This window comes from Tasmannia lanceolata, unplaced genomic scaffold (assembly GCF_043159265.1).
Source record: "Tasmannia lanceolata isolate RefF3 unplaced genomic scaffold, GAP_Taslan_0.1 ptg000037l, whole genome shotgun sequence".
NCBI lineage: Eukaryota > Viridiplantae > Streptophyta > Magnoliopsida > Canellales > Winteraceae > Tasmannia > Tasmannia lanceolata.
This window is the reverse complement of record NW_027518714.1, coordinates 14,580,049-14,590,438: the sequence shown is the minus strand read 5'-3', so window position 1 is coordinate 14,590,438 and position 10,390 is coordinate 14,580,049. Positions and strand designations below refer to the sequence as shown.

General features: G+C 38.0%; 1 long non-coding RNA gene across 1 annotated transcript; it reads right to left on the bottom strand.

Moving 5' to 3' along the window:
* Positions 1-250: 250 nt before the first annotated feature.
* LOC143861195 (uncharacterized) lies at positions 251-9,960 on the bottom strand. The gene is made up of 2 exons (XR_013239940.1): positions 8,416-9,960; positions 251-963 (listed from the first exon to the last, which is right to left on the bottom strand). It is a non-coding gene; the product is annotated as an uncharacterized LOC143861195 (long non-coding RNA).
* Between the last annotated feature and the right edge of the window lie 430 nt (positions 9,961-10,390).

The window sequence follows — 10,390 nt, the reverse complement described above, 5'->3', positions numbered from 1 at the left end:
GACAAAAATCTGAGCCTATGTGGCTGCTCTCTCATGCAACAGCCATCCCTCGAAATGCCTTGTGTGATGGACTGATGGTCCCTAGCAAATCCCTATATAAAATTGATAACATATTTAATAGCAACATATCATATTATTTGATAGCTTTGGGAAACTTCCATTCATATGCTTCAGTGACCTTGGGGCAGCCCAATTCTCAGATTATATATTACACAGATAGGTTCAAGTTTTGCCCTTTTTTTACACAAGATTTTTACTTCTCATAAACTTCTTCCAAACAGTGTGCATGAGGTACATTGCTACCCAATATCAACGTCTTGAAACAAAACAGCTACTCAAACAAAATACAAAAGGTTCAATTTATCTAATGAAGTAAGCATATTGAGCATGTCCAGGGACTGAGAACATACATATACTTCTCAACTCAACCTCAGATTCTGACTTAAATTGCACTGCAAACCTGATGACTGTACTGCCCCTTCTTCTGCTTGATGTGAATCAGCATTTCAGAGATGCACTCACTATAGTGTCCCCAGTAGTCGGGATGATACGTTACATGATACCACACCAACGGCTTCGCATAGACATCATCCATCTACATACGGCTCGGACTCACGACACTTCTCATCAAACCAGGTTCTACCTTCTGTCTCTAAAGATTTCACCGCCAATCCAATTGCTTCCATATCTCTATATTTTGAAAACAATTTCGACACTTCCATTATTCTCCACTGAAGAACTATGCTTCGGATTTTACCCCGTAATGTTCTCAGGCTACCCAACTTGAAATCATACTGGTAATTTGTAGTTATAAGCATCACCAAGGTAATTCTCATAACCATCAACTTCCATGTCAGTGTCATATGATTGCAATATTTGTGATCACCCCCTGAAGAGTTTTCCAATCACTTGGTTCGATTCGTAGGTGGGTTTGTTTAACTTCTCCATGAAGTCTGGATACTCCTTCACAATTAGGTGAGGGGGAATAATTTCAGCGGAAACGCCAGCTTTGGGGCAGTAAAAAACAATAGAGAATAGCTTTGCAAGTTCAATGATGTGGATCAGGCTTAGAGACAAAATAACTTGCCTTGCTGAATTATCTTTGATTGGCTCTCAGTCCGAGTAAGTTCAGATCAGTGCCTCAAACCTTGTGTTTATTTTGATCGAACATGCACAATGTTGTGCTTGAAGAATGACAGGAAAAAGAAGAATGACAGTGAGGTTGCTGCAAACAGATTAGAAAGGGAAAGGGTACCCGTTCAAAAGAGAGTGACACTGCTGCCTTCGTTTGAATGAAGGCAGATCTTCTTCTTCATGATCCTCAAGATCATTCAGATCAGTGCCTCAAACCTTGTGTTTATTTTGATCGAACAAGCACAATGTTGTGCTTGAAGAATGACAGGAAAAAGAAGAAAGACAGTGAGGTTGCTGCAAACAGATTAAAAAGGGAAACCGTTCATCAAAAGAGAGTGGCACTGCTGCATTTGTTTGAATGAAGGCATATCTTTCTAGAGGTTCTATGATGTTTTCTACTTCTTAGGATCAACTGAGTTAACCTCTTCTTCTTCATGATCCTCAAGATCATTCAGATACTGCCTCAAACCTAGTGTTTATTTTCATAGAACAAGCACAATGTTGTGCTTGAAGAATGACAGGAAAAAGAAGAATGACAGTGAGGATGCTGCAAACAGATTAGAAAGGGAAACCGTTCAAAAGAGAGTGGCACTGGTGCCTTCGTTTGAATGAAGGCAGATCTTTCTAGAGGTTCTATGATGTTTTCTACTTCCTAGGATCAATTGAGTTAACCTTTTCTTCTTCATGATCCTCAAGATCATCCAATTTGTTTGACTCATCAAAGGTAACATGGATAGACTCCACTACTAGGATTCTCTTGTTAAACACCCTATATGCCTTACTACGTGTATTATCCCGAAGAATATTCATTCATCTGATTTTGGTCAAAATAATCCAAATTATCATTAATATTTAGTATGAAACATTTACATCCAAATACCTTGAAATACCTTATATTAGGTTTCCTTCCATTCCAAAGTTCATATGGGGTTTTCTTTAATATTGGTCTAACTACAACCCTATTCATTATATAACAAGCCATGTTAATAGCTTCTGCCCAAAAATATCTAGGTATCTCATTTTCATTTAACATGGTTTGAGCCATTTCTTGTAGTGACCTATTCCTCATCTCAACAAATCCATTCTGTTGAGGTGCTCTAGGTGCAGAAAAGTTTGTTCAATTCCATTTTCATAACAAAAGTTTTCAAATTCAATGTTTTCAAAAAAAAATTCATTGATCACTTCTTATTTTTGCAATGGTTACGCCTTTTTGAATTTGAATTTTCTTACTTCGTTTGTAAAACATTTTAAAGGTTTCTTCTTTAGCAGCTAGGAATAAAACCCAAGTATATCTAGAGTAATCATCAACTATCGCATATACAAACTTCTTCCCTCCTAGACTACTTGTCTTCATACGGCCAAAAAGATCCATGTGAAGAAGTTGGACTGGCCCAAAGGTAGAGGACCAAGGTTTTTGGTTTGAAAGTCTTCTTAGTTTTTTTCCTAATTGGCAAGCCTTGCAAACTTGATTTTTCACAAATTCGAGCTTAGGCAAGCCTCTTACTAATTTTTTAGAAGATAGGTTTAACAGAAGATCCATACTAGCATGACCTAATCTTCTATGCCATAACCAAGTGTTGTCTTCCTTAACCGAAAGATGTTTAACACTTTGTTCTCTAAGTTCATCTAGTGCTAATGTGTACACATTCCCATTCCTATTTGCTATGAATTGAATTTTACCATCAATAGCATTTTGAACTACACATCTATTGCGGTCAAAAACTACTTATTTCCTAAGTCACATAATTGACTAATGCTAATGAGGTTATGTGTCAAGCCATCAACAAGCATAACATTATTAATAACTAAATCTTTGTTACCTATGGTACCTTCCCCAATGATCTTTCCTTTGCCATTGTCCCTAAAGGTGACGCTTTCATTTTCCTTCATGGAGAGAAAGGTACACTTGGATGCGTCTCCGGGCATGTGCCATGAGCAACTGCTATCAAGGTACCACTTGTCCTTCAAAGATTCGCTTTACAAGAGATCATGTTAATATTTTTGGTACCCAAAGCTTTCTTAGGTCCATCTTGGTTAATTTCATAATATGATCCATTTTTAACCCATATGAATTTTCAACTAAAAGAATTCTTAAATCTACATGCTAATTTATAATGTCCCACCTTACCAGGCATGTAGGAGTAAAGGAAATAGTACTATCATCTTTGCTAAAAGATGCTCTAATGGACATATTCATTTTTTGAAGAGTGGTTGTATCCCAACCCCTAAAGTAGATACTTGCCTTTCAAGAATTTTATCAAGTTTTGAGTTTCCGCATTCAAAATTTTCAAATGATGATCTTAAACCATTGCATTTCAAAATTAGTTTTTCATTAAGCCCTTGTTTTCAAAAATTAATTTTTCATCCTCTCCACTAAGAGCTTTGTTTTCTAAAATCATATTTTCATTCATGTAAGCATCCAAGTCAAAATTCCTTTTTCAAAAGCCCAAAATTCTTTAGTAATGTTTTGAAGAGATTTCCTCATGGTTTGTTTTTCTAAATTTTCTTGTCATTTTCCACATGCAACTAATAATTCATTATTTGACTCGAAAGCAATTCCCTTCTTCTTGGTATCTTCTTGCTCGGTTGCTCGGTTGTTGAGGACAATTTCATGTGTTAGGTTTGGTTTTCTGAATTTGTTTTTCCTGCTCAGTTGACGATTGTTGAGGGCCATTTCATGTGCTATGAAGGAACCGATCAATTCCTTCAATGCTAGCTCGGTGAGGTCCTTAGCTTCTTGGATGGCCGTCACCTTCGAGTCCCAACTATAGGAAGGAACCGATCAATTCCTTCAATGCTAGCTCGGTGAGGTCCTTAGCTTCTTGGATGGCCGTCACCTTCGAGTCCCAACTATAGGAAGAGATCTCAATATCTTGTTTACTAAATCAATGAATATTTCGCCTACCAAGAGACTTGCTGATTTAGTAAACATTTTGGAAACGGCAAGAGAATCAGGAAGACTCGATTGAACTCCTCTGGTGAGAGAGCGCAAAACAACGCGTTCATATATCCTTGGAGTTCAAAGAAGCCATTTTCTTTTATCCTTCGGCTCCCTCCTTTCTTGGCTTTCTGGGAGGTGTTATAGCCATCTTCCAGCATTTCCGACATTTCGAAGCCTTATTGATTGTAGATAGATCGTCATGCAGGTTTTCCAATAAGCATAGTTAGTGCCATTGAAGAATGGAGGTCTTTAGAAGTGGAATGGACCACCTCCACACACCCCGATGTTGTTGCCATTTCTCATTTATCAAGAGCCTTTAGTTAGCACTTACACCAATTGTAATCCCAAGTGTAACCCAAGAGGGGGGTGAATTGGGTATTTAAAAAATTTGTTGACTAATTTCGAAATCAAAATAATTCAATTAATTAGCTAGAAGTATAATCAAAAGAACTTAAATACAACAAGGAGAGATGTTAACAAGCATCAAAGAAGAGAGATGAAGACAAGAGATAGAAGAGCTTCATACAAGAGAGTTATAGTGGTTTGGCCAATCTGGCCTACGTCCACTCTCCCAAGCATCCCCTTCCTTGATCTCTTTCTGGTTAGAGATCAAACGGTTACACCAAGCTTTCTTCGCTCCAAGGGTTGACACGATGTCCCTTGCACCAATACAATGGAAGAAGAAGAAGAAGAATCTTTGCCTCTTAGAAGGCTAATCAAAGGTGAAGAGCACACTCTCACTCTAAAAAAGAATATAGATCAATCCTAAATAGTTTCCCACTGAAAGTCACAATGTAAGGCACTTTTATTGAGGTGAGTTATAGTTTTTTATTATCTTAATGAAGGTTAGCGCCTAGGTATGTGATCAAAGGTTACGTAGGTAAACATCAAAGATTGTTTTAAATAACCCACAAGATCATTTATACAGAGGAAGGCCCAAACTAGCCATTCTAGTGCTTCCAACAGCTAGATCGGATGTTTCACGGAGTCCGTCCAACTAGCCGTTGGGCTAATATATATATATATATATGTATATATATATATATACATATGTATATATATATATATATATATATGTATATATATATATACAGAGAGAGAGAGAGAGAGAGAGAGAGAGAGAGAGAGAAGTGTAGCTACACATACGTGTAGCTAACTTAGCTACACCGACGGCTTAAAATACAGTGGGCCCCCACTTTGTTTCGGTGATGCAAACCATTCATTTGATGGGCCTCACATAGAGATAGGGTGTGCCAAAAAAATCAGCTCCATAGGATCATCCTAACCCTACGATTTGTGGAGGCAAAAATGGACGTGTAAAAACCTTAACAAATCTGTCCATTTTTGCCTCCACAGTTTGAAGGGTTGGGATGATCCTATGGAGCTGATTTTTTGGGCACACCCTATCAATGTGAGGGCCTATCAAATGAATGGTTTGGATCACCCAAACAATGTGGGCCCACTTTATTTTAAGCCGTCGGTGTAGCTAAGTTAGCTACACGTATGTGTAGCTACACTTTTCTCATATATATATATATATATATATATATATATATATATATATATATATATATATATAGAGAGAGAGAGAGAGAGAGAGAGAGAGAGATGTTGGTGCGCTTAAAGCTCACCATTTTTTTGATGCGCTTAAGTTGTTATAACGCCTCCCATTCGTTTAAGTGTTTGGGTCCCGCTGGGTCCTGCTTAAGCGCACCAATGGGAGGCGTTATAACAACTTAAGCGCACCAAAAAAATGGTGCGCCTCACCAACAGTTTTCTCATATATATATATATATATATATATATATATATATATATATAGAGGAAACTGTTGGTGAGCTTAAGCGCACCATATATATATATATATATACTGTTGGTGAGCTAGCTTGCCCAATCACATGGGGTCCCACATAGATAGGGGGTGTACCAAAAATCAGCTCCATAGGATCATCCTCACCCCTCCATTTGTGGAGGACAAAAATGGGGCAGATTTGTGTCTGTCCATTTTTGTCCTCCACAAATGGAGGGGTTAGGATGATCCTATGGAGCTGATTTTTGGTACACCCCCCATCTATGTAAGGGACTTTCAAATGACTTTCAAATGAATGGTTTGGATCATCCTAACAAAGTGGGCCCCCATGTGATTGAGCAAGCTAGCTCACCATAAGTTTGGTGAGCTTAAGCTCACCAACAGTTTCCTCATATATATATATATATATATATATATATATATATATATAGTTTTAAAGATAGTTTTAAACAACCCACAAAGATATATTCAAAGATAGTTTTAAATAACCCACAAGATCATACACGCATTTCCGTGCAAGGCCACAGGCCTCCGCGCTTGTTTACAAAATTTCTTGAATTTTGACAGATTTTGCCATGACCGTTTAGACTTGTCTTCGGTCCACAAAGATATATTCAAAGATAGTTTTAAATAACCCACAAGATCATACACGCATTTCCGTGCAAGGCCACGGGCCTCCCCGCAAGTAATATGTTTACAAAATTTCTTGAATTTTAACAGATTTTCCCATGACCGTTTAAGACTTGTCTTTGGTCCTCTTAGTATGGAGTGTCATATGACTCCAAACATGTTTAGACACCACTTTCGCCATCCGGACTTCGGTCTACTTATCAATTAAGTCCGTTTGATTGATTTTAGTCTCTCTCTTTTTTTGTGATAACATAGGGTATCCCCACCCCAATTTTTAGGGCGGGACTATTCCCTATGGATGCGCGCAATCACCGTAAACCACGCGCATTAGGTAAGCTCGAGGGATTTGAAGTCCGGATGGGGAGCATACCCATGACTTTAAGCCAAAGAGCCACACCCGTACAGTGTTAATGGTTCATTTTAGTCTCTTAAGTGCCTTAGACTTGTATTTTCAAAGAGGGGACTAGTACACTCTAAAAAATGAAATTTACATTCTTGAATCCTCAATCTTGGACAAGTCTTGGGTCTTGCCTCGGCTCCATTTAGTCGTCGTGTATGGTTCCGGCTTTGGCTTTAATCTTTTGGGGAATTCCACCTTTGGCCGTTTCTTCGGATCTTTGACCAGAATGCCACTTGAGCTTGCTTCGGATATTGGTATGGGTCTATGGACTAAAGGAGTTACACTTGCATATTAAGCAAATTGAGTTTGTTATTCATCAAAACATGGATCTCGAAGCACTTGTTGAACCCTTGGGCTCACAATACTTCTATTGCACTTTACACTACAATTATTTCTACAATACAAAAATAAGTATTCATACTCCATTTCTTTTCAAAGCATTTGGTCTTCATCTCTTGGTCTTGCACACCAGGCAACGAATTGGATCGGCATCCGTCTCGATCTTCCTCTCTTGGTCTTCATCTCTTGGTCTTGCACACCAGGCAACGAATTGCCTCGGCCCACCCTCACCTCACTTTTCTGTTTCCTCGTTAAGGATCAGCCATCATTGATCGAACTGATAAATCAAGCGGATCGGGAAAGATCTAATCCTATCTTTTTCTTAATGCATGCTCATTTTGTTCATTAGATCTATACTTGAATTTCAAGTAGACCATTATACACACATTTATGAGAATATATTCAAAATATACTGTGTAGTCATTAATCCATAGTGAATTTATTGATCACATTCATGTTTAATTATTTTAACTCTCTAGATCAAGTTTAATCAACTAAATATATTTATCAGATGTAATCACCTGATTTAATCATCATTGTTACATGCAATATTTCATTTGCTCACATTATCTTCTATCCAAGATAACATTTATGCTATACACTTCACTTCAAGTATTTATAAAAATTATTGATCTACCCCATCTACATATCACACACTGACTTGAATTTAATTAAACTTTAGTTATTTGCAGCCCTCAAATCCCTTTAATCTTCAAAAATATTACCCTATGCTGTTTTCAATCTTTAATTAGAATGAAACCCCATTTGAGGGCTACAAAAGAACTAAAATCTTAAGTTAGAAAACAAAAGACTAAAATCTTTTTTTTTTATAGTACAGAAGACTAAAATCTTAATATCAGCACAGTTGAGAGAGACCATCACCATTAGGGAAACTGCCCCAAAAACAGAAGGCCCACAAAACGCATCAGGTAAAGACAAAAATCAGAGGAAAAATCATAGAACAAAGGAACCAACATAGAAGAACTTAAATAGCCAATGAAGATGAATATCATCAACCACCTCAGAAAAAAAAATAAGGAGGAAAAGGAACTCACCAATAAGGAAAAACTAAACCCAAGCAAAGAAATATTCAAATAGAAAACCAAGTCCTAGATACTGTGAAAAGAAAAATCATATTGCGAAAGGAAACCCAAGAAGTACCTTTTGCTTGCTCAAATACTTATTTTCCCTACGCCATAAAAGCAAAGCTCTAAACCCCTTTGCAATTTTGTGCGAATTTCCTGCTCTTGCTGGGGTTTCTTTGCTTTTAGACGGAGAAATTTGAGATCTGGAATTTCAGAATTCGTGAGGGATTTTTCGAGGAGGGTCGATGATGTTTACCCTTGAAAAAAATGGTGGCCTCTGGAAAGCCAAGCCCTAGAGAGAGTGAGAGACTATGAAGTCTTTTTGGCGATAAAATTTGAGAAGAAACCCATGGCTAGACAAAAAATCCTTCTTAATACAAAACAAAAGACACATAACGGTCAAATTTGAGAAGAATCCAACGGCTATAAAATACTTAAAAACGGTAAAAAAAACACTCCGGCACTTCTAGCCGTTGAGAGTTTTTGAATGAGTAATGCTAAGGAACCGATAGTAGGGCCTAAAAGGGGACCGAACAAATTGTTTCACGTAAAATAAAATCCCATGTTTGGTTGCTTGAACTGTTGGGATTATTTTGGTTCCTGGGAGTATTTTTTTTTCCTTCCTGGGTTTCGTGCGGGGTTATTTTGGTTCCAGGGATTATTTTGGGCTCACCAAAACGTGGGTTTCCTACTGAAATTCCACAAAAGTCCCAAGAATCAAAAAAATTCCAACAACCAAACGTAGCCTTGTTTAGGGAAATCATCTAAAAGTAAATTTTTCCTTAACACATGGCATATTATCGTTGCAGGTTCTGTTTTAGGTCCTACTCTAGGTCTCCTTTTAGGTCCTACTATGGGTTTCCTTAGCATTACTCTTTTGAGTATTTTAATTCGAGGAATGATAGATGCAAGCCTAATAGGGCCCTTGCAAGCATGAGATTTGATATGATGTAAGCCCTTATAGTCCAGTATTTTTCAAAAGGTACTATATGGATGACACCATAGGATGATCCAAACCTCTCCGCTGTAATAGTGTGGTCCGTACAGTACTTTTTGAAAAATATGGGACTATTAGGGCTTCCACGGTATAAAAACTGTAGATGAAGACCCTAAAAGGACAAGAAAAGAGCCGGAAAGGGCGCCCTTGCATAAAATCTATCATTCCTCGATTTGAATTTTCTATTGAAATTACTACAGAAAGGACACATCGTTAATTTTCTTTCAATTTCGTTTGGTGAAGAATCAAACGGCTTGAAAGCTCACTTAGTCTTGTTGCTGTTGGAGAGCCATTATGATTTATTTATTTTCTTGAAATTACTTTCTAAGTCTGGGTCACGGTCCATTTTGAATTGGAGTGTCCTAGTCCTCTTTACCTTACAGTAATGGCTTAGAGTTAGTGAAGGGAAAAAAAAAGGAAGAAATACGAGCGAAATGTTTGTGGTTTTGAGTAAGGTTTTCCAATGTTACTGTTAACCAACCAACTTCTCCATAAGCTTAAGCCGTTGGAGAAAGGCGTTATTTATCTTTTATACTGCACGTGTGGCCCACTTGGCAATCACGTGGCACATGTGGTCCTACTTTGGGCCGACCATCGCATGTGGATTTTTGCTATCCAGGAGGTTTGAACTCGAGACCTTTGGCTCTGATACCATGTTAACTAACCAACTTCTCCATAAGCTTAAGCTATTGGAGAAGTTGGTAAGTTAACATGGTATCATGGTCAGCCCAAAGTGGGACCACATGATGTGCCACGTGTTTGCCAAGTGGGCCACACGTGCGGAGGAGTGTTAAAGTATAAAAGATAAATAACGCCTTTTTTCCAACAGCTTAAGCTTTTGGAGAAGTTGGTAAGTTAACATGCTATCAGAGCCAAAGATCTCGAGTTCAAACTTCCCGGATAGCGAAAATCCACATGCAATGGTCAACCCAAAATGGGACCACATGTGCCACGTGTTTGCCAAGTGGGCCACACGTGCGGGGGAGTGTTAAAGTACAAAAGATAAATAACGCCTTTCTTCAACAGCTTAAGCTTTTGGAGAAGTTGGTAACTT